The 21,803-nt window shown below is 43.0% G+C and overlaps 1 long non-coding RNA gene across 2 annotated transcripts in view; it reads left to right on the top strand.

Moving 5' to 3' along the window:
• LOC139053477 (uncharacterized) overlaps window positions 1–15,800 on the top strand; it is a 31,197-nt gene extending 15,397 nt beyond the window's left edge. The window contains exons 2-4 of one of the 2 annotated variants that reach the window (XR_011510515.1): window positions 3,336–3,370; window positions 12,499–12,570; window positions 13,824–15,800. This is a non-coding gene — a long non-coding RNA (uncharacterized lncRNA). Of the gene's footprint in view, window positions 1–3,335; window positions 3,371–4,670; window positions 5,392–12,498; window positions 12,571–13,823 lie in introns of those variants that run through there. The other variant, XR_011510514.1, reaches the window with a different exon arrangement.
• Window positions 15,801–21,803: the final 6,003 nt, after the last annotated feature.

Here is a 21,803-nt window from a genome sequence, read left to right as displayed (position 1 = left end):
ACCTTTGACATTTTTTTCAGTCAAACAATTCTTTATCCATATCAGTGCAGTTTTAGAGAAGGACGGTCTACAACCGACGATCTCATGCGCATTGAAGCAAACATTCGTGACACCTTTGGACAAAAATAAACCTTCTTTGTGTTTCTTGATATGTAAAAGGTGCGCGATACAACTTAGCATTACGGAATCCTGCGCGACTTGTTGGTGGTGGGCATCGGCGGCATTATGTTAAACATTATAGAAATCTACCTATACAACCGTTTGTTCCGGCTGAAAATAGGTATGCACTCTTGTGTGCATTCATACGGAAAATTGGCGTACCTCAGGGAGGTGTGTTCAGTTGCACGCTCTTTCTCGTTAATATGAATTTGCTTTGTGTGTCATTACCACCAGCTGTTTTTTATTCCATCTATGTAGAAGACATACAGATAGGTTTCAAATCCTGCAACTTTACAGCGTGTTAGAGACAAGTACAACAGTGCTTGAACAGAGTTTCTAAGTGGCCAGACGAAAATAAGTTTAGAGTGAACCCCCCCAAAAGTTCTTGTGCTCTTTTCACCACGAAGAAAGTTCTTGCTGCGGATCCCAATATGGAATAGCAAGGGCAACAAATACCTGTGAACAAAGAGCAGAAGTTTTTAGGCATCATACTTGACTCTAAACTTACTTTCATTCTACACAAGATATCTGAAAGCGAAATGCATAAAAACAACGAACTTACTGACAATTTTATCTTCACACATCCTGGGGCAGCGAGAGGAAATGGTTAACGAATGTTAACGAACTCATCTGTTGCCGCTTGAAGTACCAGCGCGCACGTCATGCTGCCTTAACAATAGCCATAGTTTCATGCGCATATTTGGCAATACACTGTCATTTAACGCATCAGCACTGCCATGTGTCATAACTGCATGGAACAGTCTTCCTGATAACATAGCATGCTTAAATTGTGCCGCTTTTCGCGAAGAATTGCAAAGCTTCCTGTAGGAACATTGTATAAGGATGTTATTGTCCTGCTTTCCTTCCCTGTTTTTCACACTTGAATTTTTGTATTTTTTGTGTGTATGAGGATATTACTGCTTTTACGCTGTCTAAAGCTTAGCCTAGACAAAGATTTATTGAACGTTGCTTTACTTATCTTGTGAATGCCTGTATTGATATCTATATTGTTTACTCCTGTTCAAACACTTTGTGTCCCCCCTTACCCTAAGCCCTTAAATGGGCCTGTGAGGTATTTTAAATAAATAAATGAATTAAATTTTATGTTCAATGAAGGATGTGAAACATTTAAGTGTAATTTTCTCTAATCTTTTTGAAACAACTGCCAAAAAGAAATAGGACGCTAATTGGAAGGTTCGTTTCTGTCACGTTTCTTGTATATTACGGCGACTCTTGCATAATGCATTTTACGTGGAAAGCTTCCTGTTGCAAGACATGTATTAAAAATATGAACTAGCGCACGATAATGAATGTCAATAATATACGTAACTCGTGTTATTTGTATGCCTGACGCGTCGATAGACTTGCTGTTATTTGGTTTCATAAAAGACGAAACCACTTCACTTTCATTAACACAGTCTAAGAAAATTGTCTGCTCATTAGGAAAAATTTATTGCCGGTATGTTGCTATTCATAGACAAGAGGGTGAAAGAGACAAAATTATCATTAAATGCATCAGAGTTCGAGACCTTTGAACTACGCCCCATCTTTTCATAAGAAGCCAACAAACATTGACACCAAGGACAACATAGGGGAAATCATTGTGCTTAATAAATGAAATAAACGAATAATTAATGGAAATTAAAGTGGATGAAAAAACAACTTGCCGTAGGTGGGAACCGAACCCACAACCTTCGCATTTCGCGTGCGATGCTCTACCAATTGAGCTACTGCGGCGCTGTTTTCCCATCCACTTTATTGGGTGTTTATGTGTCCTAGTAGAACCATGGGAGTGTTAGCCAGCGCCACCACACACAGACTTTGGCGGCGGACGTGGGACGTCCCCCCTTCCCCTTTTTTTTGCCGCCGGCTTCACGAGAACGTGATCTTTTTGGGTGAAGGCAACTGGTCAATAAACCCACATATGCTACCTGAAGGCATCAATGTAGCCGGATTCGAGACCCTCGTTATGTAATAAACGAGAAGAAAGGGGGTGAACCGAGGGTCCCGATTTTATTAGTCATATCATAAGAAGCCAACAAACATTGACACCAAGGACAACATAGGGGAAGTTATTGTGCTTAATAAATGAAATAAAGAAACGAAGAATTACTGGAAATTAAAGTGGATGAAAAAACAACTTGCCGCAGGTGGGAACCGAACCCACAACCTTCGCATTTCGCAACCTTGGCATTTCTCGAATCGGGCTACATTGATGCCTTCAGGTAGCATATGTGGGTTTATTGACCAGTTGCCTTCACCCAAAAAGATCACGTTCTCGTGACGCCTGTGGCAAAAAAAAAAAAGGACGTCCCACGTCCGCCGCCAAGGTCTGTGTGTGGTGGCGCTGGCTAACACTCCCAGGGTTCTACTAGGACACATAAACACCAAATAAAGTGGATGGGAAACAGCGCCGCGGTAGCTCCATTCATTGGTAGAGCATCGCACGCGAAATGCGAAGGTTGTGGGTTCGTTTCCCACCTGCGGCAAGTTGTTTTTTCATCCACTGTAATTTCCAGTAATTCTTCGTTTCTTTATTTCATTTATTAAGCACAATAATTTCCCCTATGTTGTCCTTGGTGTCAATGTTTGTTGGCTTCTTATGATATGACTAATAAAATCGGGACCCTCGGTTGACCCTCTTTCTTCTCGTTTATTACATAACGAGGGTCTCGAATCCGGCTACATTGATGCCTTCAGGTAGCATATGTGGGTTTATTGACCAGTTGCCTTCACCCAAAAAGATCACATTCTCGTGACGCCTGCGCCAAAAAAAAAAAAGGATGTCCCACGTCCGCCGCCAAGGTCTGTGTGTGGTGGCGCTGGCTAACACTCCCAGGGTTCTACTAGGACACATAAATACCCAATAAAGTGGATGGGAAAACAGCGCCGCGGTAGCTCAATTGGTAGAGCATCGCACGCGAAATGCGAAGGTTGTGGGTTCGGTTCCCACCTGCGGCAAGTTGTTTTTTCATCCACTTTAATTTCCATTATTTCTTCGTTTCTTTATTTCATTTATTAAGCACAATAATTTCCTTATGTTGTCCTTGGTGTCAATATTTGTTGGCTTCTTATGACTAATAAAATCGGGACCCTCGGTTGACCCCCTTGCCCCATCCTTTAATAATTTAGTAAGTGGAGGTATATGACCAATTGCCGATTTTAATTTTTTCCAGAGTTCTTCAGATCTTCCTGCAGAAGAGCTGGATAGGTGAGTAAAGTAATTTTTCTCTGCTATGTCACCATCCTTATTCACGGGGTTTCTAAATGCTGTACAAGTTTTCGGTCCGTCAGTACATCTTACTTGAAGAAATGCTCTCTAAATCTAGTCACTTTTTCTTAAGTTGTTGAGCAGTTCATAATTCATTGACAGATTTGTATGTTTTCTGCACTTACTAGAGGTATCTTAAGGAAGACAATTCTCATAACCCACTTAACTTTGCACAGAAACTGCTCATAAGCTGCGTCAGGGTCATTTTCATTTACAACATTGCACCAGTCCCAGAATTGTGACAGTGTAGCAGGATTTATGTCTCGCTACAAGTAAGATTAGTCCTGCTTCTTTCAAATGTTAACCTGGGACACTGAAAATGGGCGAGTGATCACTTATCGCAAAATTAATGACACCTGCCTTTATGCAACACTTATCATACTTGGTTATGAAATGTTTCAATATGGTACCTGTCTTTTCTGTTACCCTTGTCGGTACATTATTACATTGTGACATGAGTGAGTGTTTAATAGTGTCTCAGAATCAAGCTTCATAGCAGCAGTAGCACATAGATTAAAGGGGCTCTGAACCACCCGTCGAGCTTGGTGAAATAACATACTCCGTTGGTAGCATATGCTGCTGTGAACGTATCAGCCAAGTTTGACTGTCGTATGTGGTGCGTGGAGCTTGCAAGCAGACCACGAAGTCTCCTTTCTCTCGAACACTCTCTTTTCAACAGAAACCTGCCTCCTTACTCTCTTAAGGAGGCAGGCTTACACTTTATTTCATAATAAAGCAGATTCCCATATGCGACTGCTATTGGTTGTTGTGGTCGGCTACGTAGCGTAGATACAGCGACCACCGCAGGCTTCAGTTACGAGTCCACTGGCTAAAAGCACTGTGGCTTCCTGAGGACAACCACGTTTTGCTTATGTTTACTGCGTCATAGGCACCAAAATTGAAAGTCGTGGTGTCTACGTTAACATAAAAATTAAACTTGAGCTTTATGCAAAGGTGACAATTGTAGGCACGCCCCGCCGTACCGTAGCCTTCGCAGTGCAAGGCATTGAAAAAGCAGAGGTGGGACTCCTGTGCCAAACACGGAAAATTGATCAAATTCTGTACGCTGTGCCACAGCGCCTTTGGCATGTGTGTTCCAGTGCTGGCTGCGAACAGCGAGCGGATTCTTCTCGTAAAGAGAGTTGAGCCGTTCACATTTTGCACGCCGTGCGAGGGCGCTTGGCGCACAGTTTATAATTTTCGTGCTCTTTACACTGGACTTTTCCATGCTCCTGCTAAGTGGCCGGTGCCCCTGGGTCCACTCTTGGCTGTTGTCACCGCTGTCGGAATGGCCAGGGCAGCTGTATTTACAGTGTACTAGAATATGCTTTAGTGGGTCGAATGTCGTAATTTTTCTTCTGTGCTGAGCACCTGGTGCTTTTTTTCTGAGCTTCGGCATGGCCCGAGTCTTTGCCTGTACGACACCGAAATGATGTTGATGTGGCTTCACTCACAAACAGACAATACGATTGAAGGCCGTTGTTTTGATCTGTGAGGTTTGTTCTTACAACCTGCCCGATGGGGATAAACTGCTGTGGTTGTGCAATGAAAAGTGGAAACACTGCGTGTTAACTGACACATACGTAATTAGCTGGTACGGTTTATGCAGATACAAAATACATTATGTTCAATGGCCACTGAGTCAGGGATTTCACTTTACTACTTTTAAAACGAAACTACTGTTTAAGGTGGTACAGTTTAACAAGGTTTTAAGAATTTAAGGTTTTAAGAATTTAGAAGAATTTAAGATGGTGTTGCACTCTAATGATTTTATGTGTGCACTCCAAACACTTACCAAGATAACAACTGGTGCCTTATCATGCCTGACTGGTGCCTTATCATGCCTAAGCTGGCACCTTAGTTAGGGGTGGGTTATCTTTTGGGCGTGGGGAATTTCTCGGGATTCTACGGTAGAGAAAATTTGGCATTCTAGATTTACTAAATTTATAAATAAATACAATTTGCTCACCAGATGTAAATTCGTATTCCAGAAAAACAAATCTACTGAACTGGTGCTGTTAAAAAAAAGATATATTCTGTCACAATTTCAAAACAACTTTTGTGATGGGAATATTTCTTGACTTTTCAAAAGATTTTGATCTTGTTAATGATGTGTTACTTCTAGAGAAGCTGTGGTACTTCAGAATATGAAGCCAGGCTGTAAAACTAATAAAATATTAACTTGTCAACATACATAATCATACTTGGAAATAAATCCAATTAATTCTGGTGCCCCACAAGGCAGTATATTAGGACCACTACTTTTCAACATTTATGTTAATGACATTGTAAACATTAACCCAAATGCCAGATTCATAATATATGCAGATGGTACAAGCATTTTCTTATCTGGACATAACATTCATGAACTCGTACAAGGGCGCAATATGACGATGACTTCGCTGGGAAAATGGTCACAATCTAATCATATGCATGTTAATGAAAAAAAAAACACGAGCAGTAATTTTCCAGCTGAAATATAAACCAGTTTGCCACACAATAGCATCATATTTAACTCCAAACAAATAGAGATAATTGATCAGTTTAAATGTCTCGGTGTTAGCTAGATTTGACGTCATTGTTGATGTGTGCACTAACAACGTACTTAACAGCATATGTCAGCGTGTGCGTGGACACGTACCGGCAGCTCGCTCAGGGGATCCTTGAAAGGAATCCCATGCTGTAACTAGCTTTTTCTGCCATTCTTCCTCGGAGGTAGAATCGGCACTGCCCATGAGAAGTTAAGACACTCGAACCCACAACATTTGGTGGCAGTCGTACCCACTTGAAGATATGGGCAAACCAGCCATAACTGCAAGCTGTATTCCGATTGCCATTGTTAACTTTAGCTGTACCCGCAACCTTTGGTGGCACCTCAATTTCATGTCCGAGTTCACCGTGCACATACAATACATTGAAAGCCCGGTCAACGCAGCTGCAGATGCCTTCTGTATCGACGCAATATCCACGGCAACACTTGACATCGAAGAAATTGCTACGGCGCAGCACTTAGACGTCGGGCTTCGGGACCTCCGGTTCTCTGCAATGTCATTAGTGCTTCCAGACGTCCCCTTTCCATTTCCTTCAGTCACTACCACTTGCAACATGTCAAGGAGTCGAACACTGCCATTCATTCCATTCTGACTCCTTCATCAAGTGTTTGATAACCTACACCATGCAAGTCATCCGCTAGTTCGTGCCACCCAGCATGCCACCTGAGTGTACTCTGATATGCGCCGCTTGGCACGCGAATGCCTTCACTGTCAGCGCTCCAAGAGGACGCAACACACGAAGTCGCCAATGCACTCCTTTCGTCTCTGTGATGCCCGTTTCTATCACTTTGACATCTACATTGTTGGCCCGCTCTCGCCACCATCCAAGGCATTCGCTACACTCACTTGTGTAGACCTTATGTAGACCTATGTTTGTCAATGGCTGGATTTCGTGCTGTGGATGCCGCAGCATTACGACCAATTGCGGCCGGCAGTTGAACATAGAGAAAGAAATGCAACAAGAGTGGATACTTTCACAGAGCCCAGCGGCTGAATCGAGTAGTACACCAAGACACTGGCATTAATACCCGAGCCACACTTCCTGTTTCATTTTTGGGCGTACATGTTTCGGCAGAATTATGTCTGGTGATATTGAAAGAAATCCAGGCCCTGAGCATGATGACGTTTTGGCGAAGGTCTTAGCAACAGTTCAGCAGATTATATCCGGACAAGATGAAATTAAGGATGACCTGCTTGCAATAAAGAACTGTCAGGCATCTGTAGATGTCGAGTTGAGGCAGCTGTCTGCAAGAATCCGTGCAATTGAAGTTGACTCTGTGGAGATTAAAAACGCCCATAGCACTTCGGAATTTAGCTCATCTATTTAGGCTTGTAATTTACCGAACAAACTAAGGATACTACACTCCCGCTGTGAAGACGCCGAAAACCAAATGCGACGATCAAATTTGCTTTTCTTCGGTATTTCTGACGATGCTTACGAGTCATGGTGTACAGCCGAGGAAAAAGTTATAGCACTCTGCACGAATCATCTTGGTATCAATCTGCAGTCTTCACAAATTGAACGCGCCCACCGCCTCGGCCAGTATCATGAAGATAAACGTAGGCCTATCATAGCTAAATTTACCTCCTTTAAAGACGGGCAACGTGTTTTCGAGCAGGGCTATAAATTCAAGGACACTGGCTTTGCCGTGCATGAGGATTTTTCCCTTCAAACACGCATTGCCAGAAAAAATCTGCTTGACTATGCTAAATCTAAAAAGATGCCTTTCAAGCTTAACGTTGATAAGTTGAGGATTGATAAACAGGTATACACGTATGATTTTGCTTCAAACACTGTGATACAGTCTTCCAGATAGCTCAACCGCGCCCCGGCAACACGTCCATAGGATATTAGTAATCGAGCTTCAAATGCTTGTAGTCGACTATTGGAGCTTAAAGTATCTTTCACTAATATTCGTAGCATTCTCCCCAAGTGCACTGAACTATGCCCTCACTTAGAAAGCATCTTATTATTAACAGAAACGTGGCTTAGATGTTGCTGATCACGAAGTTTTATTTGACACTGAGGATTACATCATTCACCGGAATGACCGGACCCAGAAGGGGAGGTGGCGTCCTAGTCGCCATAAAGAAACAGATAGAACATTTTCATGTTAATGTTTCCTCCCCACTGGAAATCTTGTGGGTTTATATTCCTTCACAGGCGCACAAGTGCCTACTTGGGGTATGTTACAAAGCACCAGATCATACGAGCTCGTTCATTTCAGACTTGACCGATAACCTTAGTGCAATTAAACAGAAATTCCAAACAGCTCATACCTTCCTTTTGGGTGACTTCAACTATCCTGACATTGACTGGAAAAACCTAACATCTTCTTCTACCGACTCTAATGAATTCATAGAGTTTAGTCTAGATTTTTCATTTGTCCAGATAATAAATCAACCTACCCGCGGTGATAACATCTTGGATTTGATCCTTACGACTGCTCCCGAGTTTATCAGCCCAGTGTCTTTTTGTGAACGATTTAGTGACCATCTGCTTCTCGAATTTACAATTACATCTTTTTATCAGCATATCACATGGTCCAAACAAATCTTGGATTATAAAAAAGGAGACTACGATTCCATCAACCTCAGTTTAGAAAACTTTTGCCGCACATATATTCCTACTTTTCCTGGCAGACCGGTCCACGAAAACTGGACTTTATTTAAAGAAAAATTAACTGACCTTGTTCACTCATACATACCGCGCATTTCCTTCTGGGTTAATATATCAAAGCCTTGGTTTCACAGGTCTTTGCGCACGCTAAAGAACAAAAAGAAATGTTTATTTAGGAAAGCTAAACAATTAAGAACCCCACAATCACGGCTTAACCACAAAGCAGCTGATCAAAAATACTGTCAAGCTGTACGCAAAGCTAAACACACGTTCTGTTCATGTGATCTTCAATCTGTTATCAAGAATAAGCCGTCAAAATTCTGGAAGACCATATCACCAAAAAACAGGCATGCTAATATATTACTTCAAGACGACATCGGGGCACCCATAAGTAAACAAGAGTGTCCATTTGTTTTTAACACTTTCTTTAGATCTGTCTTTACTCATGAAGACCATGCCAGTATCCCACAGCTAACCGATGTCCTCTATCAGTACATGGAGCCTATAAACGTAACTGGTACTGGTATTGCATCTTTAATCAATAAACTCAAGTTATCAACTTGCTGTGGCATTGACGGCATAAATTCTAAAACACTTAACACCGTAAATCATTCCAGCGTTATCATCTGTAACATATTTGAGCAATCATTGTCTACCAGGGAAATACCTGATGATTGGAAAATCGCCAAAGTTATTCCCATTTTTAAAGCTGGTGATAGAAATCATGTCAGTGACTATCGCCCGATATCTCTAACCTGTACCGCATGCAAACTTCTTGAGCACATCGTCGCATCAGGCATTGCGCATTACCTTGAATGCAATAACTTCTTTTTCCCAAACCAGCATGGATTTAGGAAGGGATATTCGTGTTACATGCAGGTAATTGAATTCACCAGTGAACTTTTTTTCTAACATGGATGAAGGTTTCCAGACTGACTGCATTTTTTTGGACTACTCCAAGGCATTTGATCGTGTTCCACACTCCCGCTTAATAGCTAAACTATCGTCGTTGCACTTACATTCTTCAACAATCTCATGGTTGTGTAATTTCCTGTCATTTCATAAGCAGTTCACCGTCGTCGACGGATATGAGTCCGATTTAACTGATGTCTCCTCCGGTGTTCCCCAGGGTAGCGTCTTGGGTCCATTACTGTTTTTATTCTACATCAATGACCTGCCGTCTAACATTACTTCAACCGTTAGACTTTTCGCAGATGACTGCGTAATATATCGGAAAATTGGCTCACCCTTTGAACACCTTGAACTTCAGAACGACTTAGATCAAATCATTAACTGGTGCACATCGTGGCAAATGACGCTGAATCCTGACAAATGCAGAACTGTGACTTTTACCCGCAAAAAGACGCTTTCAGCCTTCCCATACTCACTAAATTCTAACCCTTATGCGCATGCGACTTCATACAAGTACCTTGGCATGTATCTCACTGTCAATCTTTGCTGGAAGACTCACAATAATAAAATGACCGCCAAAGCATTACGTACTCTTGGCTATCTGAAGCGTAATCTTCGAGATGTGCCTTTAACCACTCGAAAACTAGCCTATCAGACTTTTGTTCGTCCTCAACTTGAATTCGCCTTGCCCATATGGTCACCGCATCAGGCCTATCTAATGCAATCACTTGAACGAATTCAGAACCGCGCTGTATGTTCTATAACCAGGATATATGACCGACAGACTAGCATTACTAACCTGAAGTTCTCGCTATCACTCCCAACACTAGAGCTGCGAAGGAAGGTAGCTTTGCTCTGTCTCTTCCACAAAATAATTCATAGTCAGCCTTCTACTACCCTTCCCGTTACCGAACCACATTGTACATCCCGTCGTCTTTGTAATAGCCACAGCTTTAGGCACATATTTGGCCGAACCACGGCTTTTAATTCATCAGTGCTTCCACGTGCCATAAGCTACTGGAATGATCTTCCTGATCGCATCGTTGCATTACATGACACTGCAGCCTTCAAAGACCAAGTATTGCTCTGGTTTTTCTAACTGTTTTATTCACTGCATTGTACTTCGTTAGTCACCCTTTTAGCCACCATTTCAATGTTCCTTTGTAGATTGCATATACTGTGCAATATTTTTCCGGCCTTATATTTTTAACTTTATACTTCTCATTAGCTCCTTGTGTCCTGTGAAACTGTTACCCATTGTATAATGATGCATGAGCTGCTTTTTTGCATCCTTCATTTTCTGTACATGCCCCCCTCACACAATACTCCTATTTGGAGCCTGTGAGTATTTTGAATAAATAAATAAATAAGTATCACACTTGTACATTAGAATGGGAGTTGAGGAGACTGTGCTTTTACATACTAGCGAAGTGGACAAGATATGTGTGGGGATGAGTGTGGGAAGTACCCTCTATATTGCAGACCTTCCGAATTTACATGAATGTCACTGAGTGAATGTCAGAAAGGGGAATATACTGGTTGTGGTTTTTTGTAGTTTTGCACTGAAGATGTTAGATGAACTATGAGGGCTTGAAAATGTGTGCAGTTTCATGTCCCTGGGGAACTAGATCATTCACTGAGTTGATATTGACACACGTACTCGTTTATTTTTTTGGGGTGACTGCTTTTCACTGTCTAAGCACTGGAGGTGCCTGCATGTATCAGAAGTTTCTCGAATGTTAGTGATGGTTGTGTGTGCTGTCTGTGTCACTGTAGTTACTGATTGCATATACAATGAAAATTGTGTAGACCATTCAGGAAGACACGCGAGCACCAGTAATTACTCGGAACCTTTGATGACTTGTGTATAAAAGCTGATGTGCTTGGCCGGCAGAGCAGATTTTTTACGATCGCCAACTGTGTTCACCGCTATCATTGTGCTTTGAGTGTAGCCTGTTTTTCTGGGCACAGGTTCACCCAGTAAAGAGTTAGTTTCGCTGTTTACAGTTTTGCTACGACGGAGTGCACCTGGGTCAGAACATCAGGGGACAACTTCGTAGGTCATGTCACTGAGGCAGCGTGTAACCTTGTAGGGACCAAAATACTAGCGGATCAACTTGTCCGAGAGTCCACGGCGAGGAATGGCCGTCCAGGCCCACACGCAGGTGCCGGTATTGTAATTGACGTCGCGTTGACCCTGGTTGTATCGAAGGGTGTTGGTATGCTGTTGACTCTGGATACGATGTTGAGCAAGCTGGCGTGCCTCTTTCACTCTTTGTACGAACTCTTCCACATGTTCGCTGGTCGGACTATTATCAGCCAGAGGTAGCATGGCGTCAAGTTTTGACGTGACGCCCGTAGAAAAGTTTGAACGGCGTAAACTGTGTAGTCTCCTGTACAGCAGTGTTATACGCAAAAGTCGCATAGGCTAAAATCTCGTTCCACGTTTTGTGCTCTATGTCAACATACATGGAGAGCATATCAGCCAGCGTTCTGTTCAGACGTTCCGTTAATCCATTGGTTGAGGGTGATATGCAGTGCTCTTACGGTGAGAGCTATGCATCAGCTGGAGAATGTCCTGCAAACGTTCTGCTGTAAATGCTGTACCGCGGTCGGTGACGAGAACAAACGGTGCACCATGTTGTAGGATGATGTGGCGTACAAAGAACTTGACCACTTCATACGAATTTGCTTGCGGAATAGCTTCGGTTTCGGCGTACCGGGTTAAATAGTCGGTAGCGACGACTATCCATCTGTTGCGCGAAGAAGTTACTGGGAATGGCCCAAGTACATCCATTCCTATTTGTTGGAACGGTGCTTGAGGAGGGTCCGCAGGGTGGAGAAAGCCAGCTGGTTTAACTGGTGGTTTCTTGCGGCGTTGATAATCGCAGCAAGTCTTCACGTATGTACCGTTCCACAGAAGAATAAAGCCGGGGCCAGTAATACTTTCGTCGTATCCTTGCTAATGTCTTGGCGAATCCCAGGTGTCCCGCGCATGGCTCATCATGGCAGGCTTGCAAAATGTATTGGGGCAGCGCCGACAGCACGACAAGGAGGTACGTATTGGGACCGCTTCCGCAGTTTTTCCTGTAACGGACATTGTTGTGCAAGTAGTACGATGATAAGCCGCGCACGAGCGTGTGGGGTAGAACACCTTCAACTCCTTGAAGGTGCTCGACGAGCGGCAGCAGCTCAGGGTCAGCGCACTGGTGCTCAGCCATTTTTATGGCGTCTATAACGTTGACGCCGTTTTTATGGCGTCTACAACGCCGACAATTGGCAAGTCATGGTCAGGGTCAGATGACATTGTAGGGAGTGGTGTGCGTGACAAACAGTCAGCGTCACTGTGCTTCCTTCCAGATCTGTAGACAACTGTAATGTTGTACTCTTGTAAGTGCAGGCTCCAACGGGCTAGTCTGCCTGAAGGATCCTTGAGGTTGGCAAGCCAGCACAGCGCATGGTGGTCAGTGACTGCCTTAAAGGGTATACCGTACAAGTACGGTCGGAATTTACTAATGGCCCACTGCTGCTGCTCGTCCGCCCAAATGAAAGGCACACTGTCGCATGTAAGCCGTGTCAGAGGCTCAGCAATTCTCGAGAATCCCTTGACGAAGCACGTATAATATGCGCACAAACCAAGAAAGCGTTGGATAGCCTTCTTGTCTGTGGGTGGCGAAAACTCGGTGACGGCAGCTAACCTGTCGGGGTCTGGTCGGACGCCTTGAGGACCAACGACATGGCCAAGAAATTTGAGCTCTTGGAACCCAAAGTAGCATTTTCCAGGCTTGATGGTGAGGCCGGTAGTACGGATTGCAGCGAGGACACTCTCAAGTCGTGCGAGATGTTTGTCAAACGTGCTCGAGAACACGACGTCGTCCAAGTATACGAGGCTAGTTTGCCATTTGAGTTCAGCAAGCACGATATCCATCATTGGCTCAAAGGTGGCAGGTGCGGAACAGAGACCGAAGGGGAGAGCTTTGAACTCATAAAGCCCGTCAGGTGTCACAAACGCCGTTTTTCACGATCCCGTTCATCAACTTCAATTTGCCAATACCCTGATTTAAGATCACCGAAGAAAAAAACTTGGCATGTTGCAGATGATCCAATGCGTCGTCAATGCGTGGCAATGGATAAATGTAGCGCTTGGTGACACGGTTCAACTTTCTGTAATCTACACAGAAGCGCAGTGTGTTGTCTTTCTTTCTGACTAACAGTACAGGGGAAGCCCATGGGCTTGTAGACGGCTGGATCACGTCGTCTTGGAGCATCTCTTTCACCTGATGCTTGGTTGCTTCTCTTTCCACTGTAGACACTCTGTAAGGATGCTGACGAACAGGATGTGCAGGCTCGACCGTAATAATGCGGCGCTTCGTGATGGACATGCGCCGCACTTTGGATGACGTTGAAAAACAGTCTGCCAATTCCTTCACGAAACTCAGTAGATGGCCTTTGTGACTGTCTGGCAGAGCTGCGTTAACGTCAATCTGTTCTTTTAGGCAAAGTTTAAAGTGTGTGGGTTAATTGTGGCCTTTGCACTAAATTCTTCCGGTGCACCTAAGTATCGTGTGTTTCATGCATGTATAATTTAGCCTGCTCTCCTGAGAGAACTATAACAGCCATGGAAATTAAATTTGTTGAAAATGGGAGAATAATAGTGGCTCATAACCATGCTAACTGAAATGTTTTTGTGTGAAGCATTTTGCTAAAAAAGGAAGAAAGCGCTCGAATGCACTGTTTACAGGCAATGTTTGAAAGTGAAGTCGTAGGCGGCCAATATTTTATGGTGTGTGGCTTAATTACTGGCAACTGAAATCTTAAATACAACTACTCAAAAGAAACAGCTTCACTGAAAATTAGGCCCCGATTGTGCCAGGTTGCTTAAGTCAGCTGTCTGTCAATCGGAAGTTGAGTGAATCAAGTACAAACATCTTCAAAGTAAATAACTAGCAGAAGCCTGGAAGGATTAGAAGGATGTCCCAGTTTGTAACTGTGCATTAAAATGATACTAGACAAGTTAGAATGACATTTATAGAACACAAATATGAAAAGTAGGGAAAGTGAAATTTCCAAACTTTAGCTAGAAATGCATTCACAGCTAGAGGAATGGCTAAAGTAGCAGGCTTGTGAAGTATGCATTGCCATGTTCTTAATAACTTTGTGATCCATATGTTGTCTCTGTCTACTACAGTAATGCTGGTTGTGGAATTCTAGAAACATGCACAGGTGTTCCGCTCTGCGGGTTTCGTGTGGCGCAAAGCCTTTTATTATCACCCAAAGTCCAGACATCCTGTCTTAAAACCGCCACACCGAACTTCCTCCCGTATCAACCACAGCAACGCCATAGCATGACTTAACAGCCGTACTTCATCAATGCTAACCTCATTCTTTCCTCAAGCAATAACCCACTGAAACAATCTACCCGATACCATAGCCTCATGCACTGACAGCGAGCTATTCTGGGAAATATTAATCAGCCATATTCCATAGTACATACGTAGCTAATGTGTTTCATGCTCTCGCTGTGTGGAAATCTGCTGCTGTAGTTTTAGGCTGTTGTATCTTTGCACTTTTGTGCTGTATTTTTTTTGCTATTTCTATTTTTGTATCTGCTTTTACACTTGTACCTCTGTACTTCACTGTACTGATACTGTACCTCTGTGGCCGTGTCATATGTTCCTCTATGCCTCCCTCCCCCCCTCTTATGTAATGACCTCGGGCCTTTAAGGTGGAAATAAATTAAGTGAAATGAACCCCCCCCCCCCCCCCCACAAATGAAATTACCAAGTAACCAGCACTGTGAAGTAGTGTGTGATTAGTGCATCAAAGTGCCAACTACACATTGTTGTAGGAGAATCAGTTTACATGCTAGTGGTGCTGGTGGGCTATGTTTTGTTCTTGTTCACCCTCTCATGATGACAAATCAGATACTAGTGGCCTGACGAAAATGGCTGTGAATGTTCTGTATAAAGTTTATTCCCCTTCACTCTTTCGGGTGTGAACGCTGACATGACCAGCTAGACCATTGTGTACTCTGTTCACATGACCACCTTTGCTGTATATAAAATAAATCTCACTCAGTGCACAAGATGCTGCTCAATGAAGGTGGCACTAGCAACTAGATTTTGGTCGTTCTCATGTCTCATCATATAAACTTGATATTTTTGTCTTTTATAAAGGTTCAAGGAGATAACTGTTAATTACAAGTTCCCACAACACTTTCGCATTTATCTTTCTTTTTTTTTCAATGTGTATGTATGCTTCACATTTAAAATAAATGTTTGTTGGAAACCAGCACTTTGTTCATGTCTGCACTTTCACTATACCTGTATTGTGCTGGTCTGCACGAATGCCTAAACGTTGAAGTGACACGGAAAGACAGAGCTAATTATAAAATCTGTGCACAAAAACTACTAACTGCTTAATTGAAGTCGGGGTTCAAAAAGAAATATTTTTTTCCACACTGAGAAAGGAAACAAGAGCTATGTCTAAAAGAATGCAAGGAAGGTTGATTCTAGTGGTAACAGGAAACAGTCTGCTTAAGGCACGGTGCCGAAGCACTGTCCAAGTTCTTGGGAAGATTTATAAGGATGAAAGAGGAAACTACAAAAACAGCAGCCATTAAAAAAACCTGGTAATGTGTAAATGCACATATTTGTAGCATGTATAAAAAGCATGTCCTTAATGCCACAAGCCTTAGCAGTGATTTAACAAGGAATGTCATTTTGAGTGACTTTCACAAGATGATGTACTGTTGAGCAGCAACTGCTTTCTTAGCAGCATTTAGGCATGAGTAAATCGCCCCATACCTTTAATGGGTGAGAAAGAGATTAAGCCAATGCACAAAGTAAGCTTGGGTAATCAAAGTGTAAAAAAGAAAGTGGGAGGTGTTAAGCGTGATAGGGGGAACAGTTGGTAGTGCTGCTGTTGGCTCTTTTTGAGGTGGCAATAACTCAAAACGAAGCTAACATAGATAATCCTTAATTTTCCCTTATACTTTGACTTCCCTTGCCCTACTCGTGCACCAGCTACTCCTACTGCATTGAGGGCGAGTAGGCTACATGGGCATGAAAGCTGCCAAGAAAAGCATTTCCTGCCCTGATGAACACAATTCCATCATTTATATGCTCCAGCGACATTCTTTGATCAACCACTTGATCACTTGAAGCCTTTCACTTCCTGTGAACCTTGATCTTCTTCAACTTTATACAAGTTTATAGCATAAGCATAATTTTGGGCAGAATATCTGCACAAGTTAAATTAATAGAGAATTGTTACTGAGGGATTAAGGCATCAAGTACAGTATTAGTAAAATTGCTGCCACATTTTGAAAAATCCTCATTCATATATATTTCATGCAGTTTCTATTGAATGAATCAAAACTGCCATTTTATTAAGGTTGATCCAAATGAAGCTCTCGGTTCTACAGGGAATAATGTTCTACTGGCTAAATTTGAACCAAGTAACTCAAAACTCTTAGCAGTATACTGCTGGTACTGATAGCAACCACATTAGTCTTTAGGTCGCTGATAACACATGCCACTTATTGATGCCCATTGGTACCAATACAAGCTCTACTGGCTCTATAGGACAAGTAACAGTTGCCATCTGTTTGACCCTATTGGTGCCAATACAAGCTCTACTGGGCCCTATTGGTACCAATACAACTTCTGCTGGTCCCATAAGTGACAAATAGCTGGTACCTATTGGACCCTATTGGTGCCAATACAAATCTATTGGTTCTATAAGTGACAAATAGCTGTCCCCTTTTGGTACCAATGCAAAGTCTATTGGACCTATAGGCAAGAAATAGATGTCGCCTATTGGACCCAATGGGTACCAATAGAATTCCAATGAAACCAATAGAGTTCCAATCAGTTACCTATAGAACCCAAAGCACAGCTCTATTGGACCAATAGAAAATTCTATTGGCATTTTTGCTAGGGCTATAGAAATATGGCTGCACAACATTGATAGTTTCTGAGGAGCAGGAAACACAACTGGTATTTGGAATCTAATGGCGACATTCTTTAGATTGTGAGCCACTCTATCGCAATGCGGTACAACTTCGGAAACATTAGCGATCCATATTGACAGGCACAGGTTCCCATTAGCTTACTTCAGGTTTTTCTTGGCTTTGCTGCTTCTGGATGCACATGGCCACTTGATGTGTCTTGTGATGGCAAGAACCAGTTGATCAACGGCCCTTCGTTCTCAACGCTGTCGTCATCTGGCGACGCAATTCTACTGGCCTACCCTTTCAAGTATCTCAGTCTAACGTCATGACTTGGTGCTGCTATAAAAGAAGACTGGCATGATTTCGTCTTCTGTGGGCATGGCGGATCCAAAGCCGCCATGTCGCTAGAAGAAACGCTTCTCTGCTTACTGCAGGTTAGTCTCCGTTTTAGTTCAATACGTAGTGTTGGTGAAAGCTTAGTGGTTCTGCAAACAGTTTTATAACTGCGCAAACAAACAACCACAGAGAGCATACAAGGACAGGTGCCAACTTGCATTTTCGGCCAGCTTGCTGGATTATGCTCGTGCATAGGAAGAAATACAAATAGGTCCCAAAGGTACAGAATAAAGCGCCCCAATTCCTACGTACATTGCAGTGTTGGGGTAGTCTATCAGATTCCTCTATAAGGCAGTGAAGTCTACGTAAGCCAAACAGGAAGGTGTAATATATGGGGTTTTACGTGCCAAAACCACTTTCTGATTATGAGGCACGCCGTAGTGGAGGACTCTGGAAATTTCGACCACCTGGGGTTCTTTAACGTGCACCTAAATCTAAGTACACGGGTGTTTTCGCATTTCGCCCCCATCGAAATGCGGCCGCCGGGGCCGGGATTCGATCCCGCGACCTCGTGCTCAGCAGCCTAACACCATAGCCACTGAGCAACCACTGCGGGTAACAGGAAGGTGTGTGAACATATGCTTGTGTTGGCATGAATTTTCAATAATAAAGTCAGTGGGCACCTTCCTATTCATTGCTTGGTATGCCCGTGTAAACCGATCCTGAAGTTATGATATTGTGCTGATGCCAAGATAGCTGAGCGAGAAATACACAAGGCGTATCAGATTAGGAAGAAGGCTATTGATTGTGTCACCAACACTTCAGTTTATCTGTACAATGGGATGAGGTTTTGACAGCTGAAGGCGTTTCCCAAAAGGAAATTATTCGCCGTATGGCTGTTGTGTACGTTGAACATTGCATTTCATTGGCCACTGTGAACCATTGGAGCAAACGGTTCTGATGGGGGCGAAATGCGAAAACACCCGTGTATTTAGATTTAGGTGCACGTTAAAGAACCCCAGGTGGTCAAAATTTCCGGAGTCCCCCACTACGGCGTGCCTCATAATCAGAAAGTGGTTTTGGCACGTAAAACCCCATAATTTAATTTTTTTTTTTAGCAAACGGTTCAAAAAGGATGTGAAAGTTGCAAAGGCAACCCAAGACCGCGCCAAAGCCATCGTGCAATCACCCCCAACACAAGTGCGGAGGATAAACATAGATGAACTGGCAGAGCGTGCAAACATCAGTCGGGGTTGGGTTCACACCATAGTTCATCAATGTCTCGGTCTTCGGCTTTTGCGTGTGCAATGGATGCCGAAGACTTTGAACCACTGCTAGAAGAAGGTTCTGCACTGCCTTGACTCATCTGATCCGGTATCACAATGAGGGTGACGGCTTCTTGCCTGCATTTGTGATCGGGGACGAACCATGGTGCCACTACTACGAGCCTTAAACACGAAAGCAAAGCTTACAGTGGAAACATTTGAACTCACCGCCCCCAAAGAAAGCAAAGGCCGTCATTTCCGCCGGAAAGGTGTTGTTTACTATGTTTTTTTCGGATCGTCAGGGGCCATTACTGATAGAATTTTCTAAAGCCCGAGAGACTATCAATCCTTTCCTTTATTGTGAAACGCCGGATCGGTTGCCGGTCGCAATCAAGAACAAACGACGTGGAAAATTGATGAATGGGGTCATCTTGTTCCACAACCTGGCTATGGTGTTGGGCTGTTGAGCACGAGGTCGCAGAATCGAATTCCGGCCAGGGCGGCTGTATTTCGATGGGGGCAGAATGCGAAAACACGTGTGTACTTAGATTTAGGTGCACATTAAAGAACCCCAGGTGGTCGAAATTTCCAGTCTTCCACTACGGCGTGCCTCATAATTGGAAATTGGTTTCGACCCATAAAACCCCTTAATTTAAGTTTAAATTTTTCCACAATGCCCGTCCCCATGTCGCTGTTGTGGTTAATACAAGACTGGGAAAGTTCAAGTGGGCATCGCTGCAACATCCGCCATACAGCTGAGACCTGTCGTTTTGCGACTTCCACATTTTGGGGCAAATGAAAAAAACAGCTCAAGGGAAACAGATCTGGTCGGATGATGACGTTAAAGAGTCAGTTGCAGATTTGTTGAAGCAGCAACCTAAGGAGTTTTATGAGACTGGAATCACCCGACTCGTTAGTTAATGGGATAAATGTCTAAATGCTCATGGAGACTACATTTAAATTAAGTACCCCGTTATGTATTCACATTGGCTCACTCATTTGACTCGCCCTCGTATATTTTGCAGAACGTCTTTATATAGGTGCTCTCTGTTGGGACAATAAATTCGGTGAAATTACTAACGATACACGACCGGTGACATCTGCTCCTGCGTAATACATTGGAATAAATGACAGCGTCATTGAGATTTTTCACTGGCTGTTGCATATGTACAAAAATGTAAACAAGGTTGTTGAATGACGAAATTTCATTACCATATTTGTCCTCAACTTGTTCATTTCATGGCCTTCACATTTTTCACATCAGTGGCATGCACTGCTTTGCTGGGTTCAAACTGATATAGTTCTAAAGTTCGTGTGATATTTTCTTTACTAATAAAATAAACAGAAATATGGAAACATTGATATCAGTTAGTTTTGGCATAATTTTCGCAACATACGAGTATATTTTCTTACGAAAAAATACATATTTTACTGCTTTTGACACTGTGTTTGCAGCATCTTTTGCAATGGCAGGGCAGTGCAGTGCAGTGCAGAAATTTCTTAAGAGGAAGCTTTAGCTCGGACCCAACTCTGACGTGGCCTATTCAAATACATGTAAAACGCCGAAACGCTTTTTTCTGAGATAACCCCTGGATAACTTTTAATTAAATTTGTTGCATTTGAGAAAGAAAGTTAAGTTCCAGTGTCTGTTGGAAGTGGAATTTCGATTTAGGGCCTGAATTTTGTTTAAAATATTTTGAAGAATTCGAAAGTGCGAAAAAAATTTAACCAAGCCTCGGTTAGCCCTGCCTCACTGACTACCAATGAGTGGGAGTGGGAAGATCGAATGGCCAAATTTAACGAAATTACACAACACCATAGATTGCAGAGGCGTACATTCCCGCCGCTGCACCCAAAATTAAGCAAAAACCAGTCTGTCGAATGGTGGCAGTTACAGACCAGATCCTATCCAAGTCCAGCTATCATGCACCTAATACACCCAGATTTATACCCAACCGACAAGTGCACACATTGCAACTCTAAAGCCACCCTGGAGCATATCCTATGGGAATGTACGGCTGTAATGCAGGGTAACGGGGATGCAGTCTCAAACAGCGACAGCCTCCGCGCGCGTTGCGAGCCTGCGTTGCTCAGCTCTGACCTGCAGCACCAACTCTGGGCCGTCTAGCGAGCCGAGGAAGCTGCCAAGGGCCAACAACCCTTGGCTGAAACCTAGGCGGGGTCCAGGCCCACCCCACCAAATCGCAGGGCACTGAATAAAGTTATTTGAATGAATGAATGACGTTTACAAACTAATAGCTCTGCATCAAGAACAGATATCACGGTTCTGTGAACGGCAACTATTATAAGAGCCAAAGTCGACAAATTTGGTATGTCAATTGGTATCTTACGTGAATTGGTTACATTGTGTACAAGGATTCTGTGAAAGGTGTATTTCCATAATGCTAAATTTCTTGAGATTCACGTGTAACATAGAAATTTTGTCCGCTATGGATGTACTATTAGGTCCAATTCACATAATTGTGATATTGTTGTTCATTGCTGAGTTTGATAGTTTAGATTTTTGAAAATTTGTGGTTTTGGTGAATTTTTAATAAAGAATTGACAACCTAAATGAAAAATTCGAAGCAGAAGTCAGTAGAATTCAAGTTTTTCTTTTACATGCAACAAACCTCATCAGATTTGGTGCAGTGGTTGCCGAGAAAAACAAATTCACCTTCTACATGTATTTAGATAGGAGCACCCGAGCTAAATGTATAACAAGTGTAACATG

This window comes from Dermacentor albipictus, unplaced genomic scaffold (genome assembly GCF_038994185.2).
Source record: "Dermacentor albipictus isolate Rhodes 1998 colony unplaced genomic scaffold, USDA_Dalb.pri_finalv2 scaffold_137, whole genome shotgun sequence".
NCBI classification, from domain to species: domain Eukaryota; kingdom Metazoa; phylum Arthropoda; class Arachnida; order Ixodida; family Ixodidae; genus Dermacentor; species Dermacentor albipictus.
Note: the sequence above shows the minus strand (reverse complement) of the source record. Positions and strands in the feature narration are given on the sequence as shown.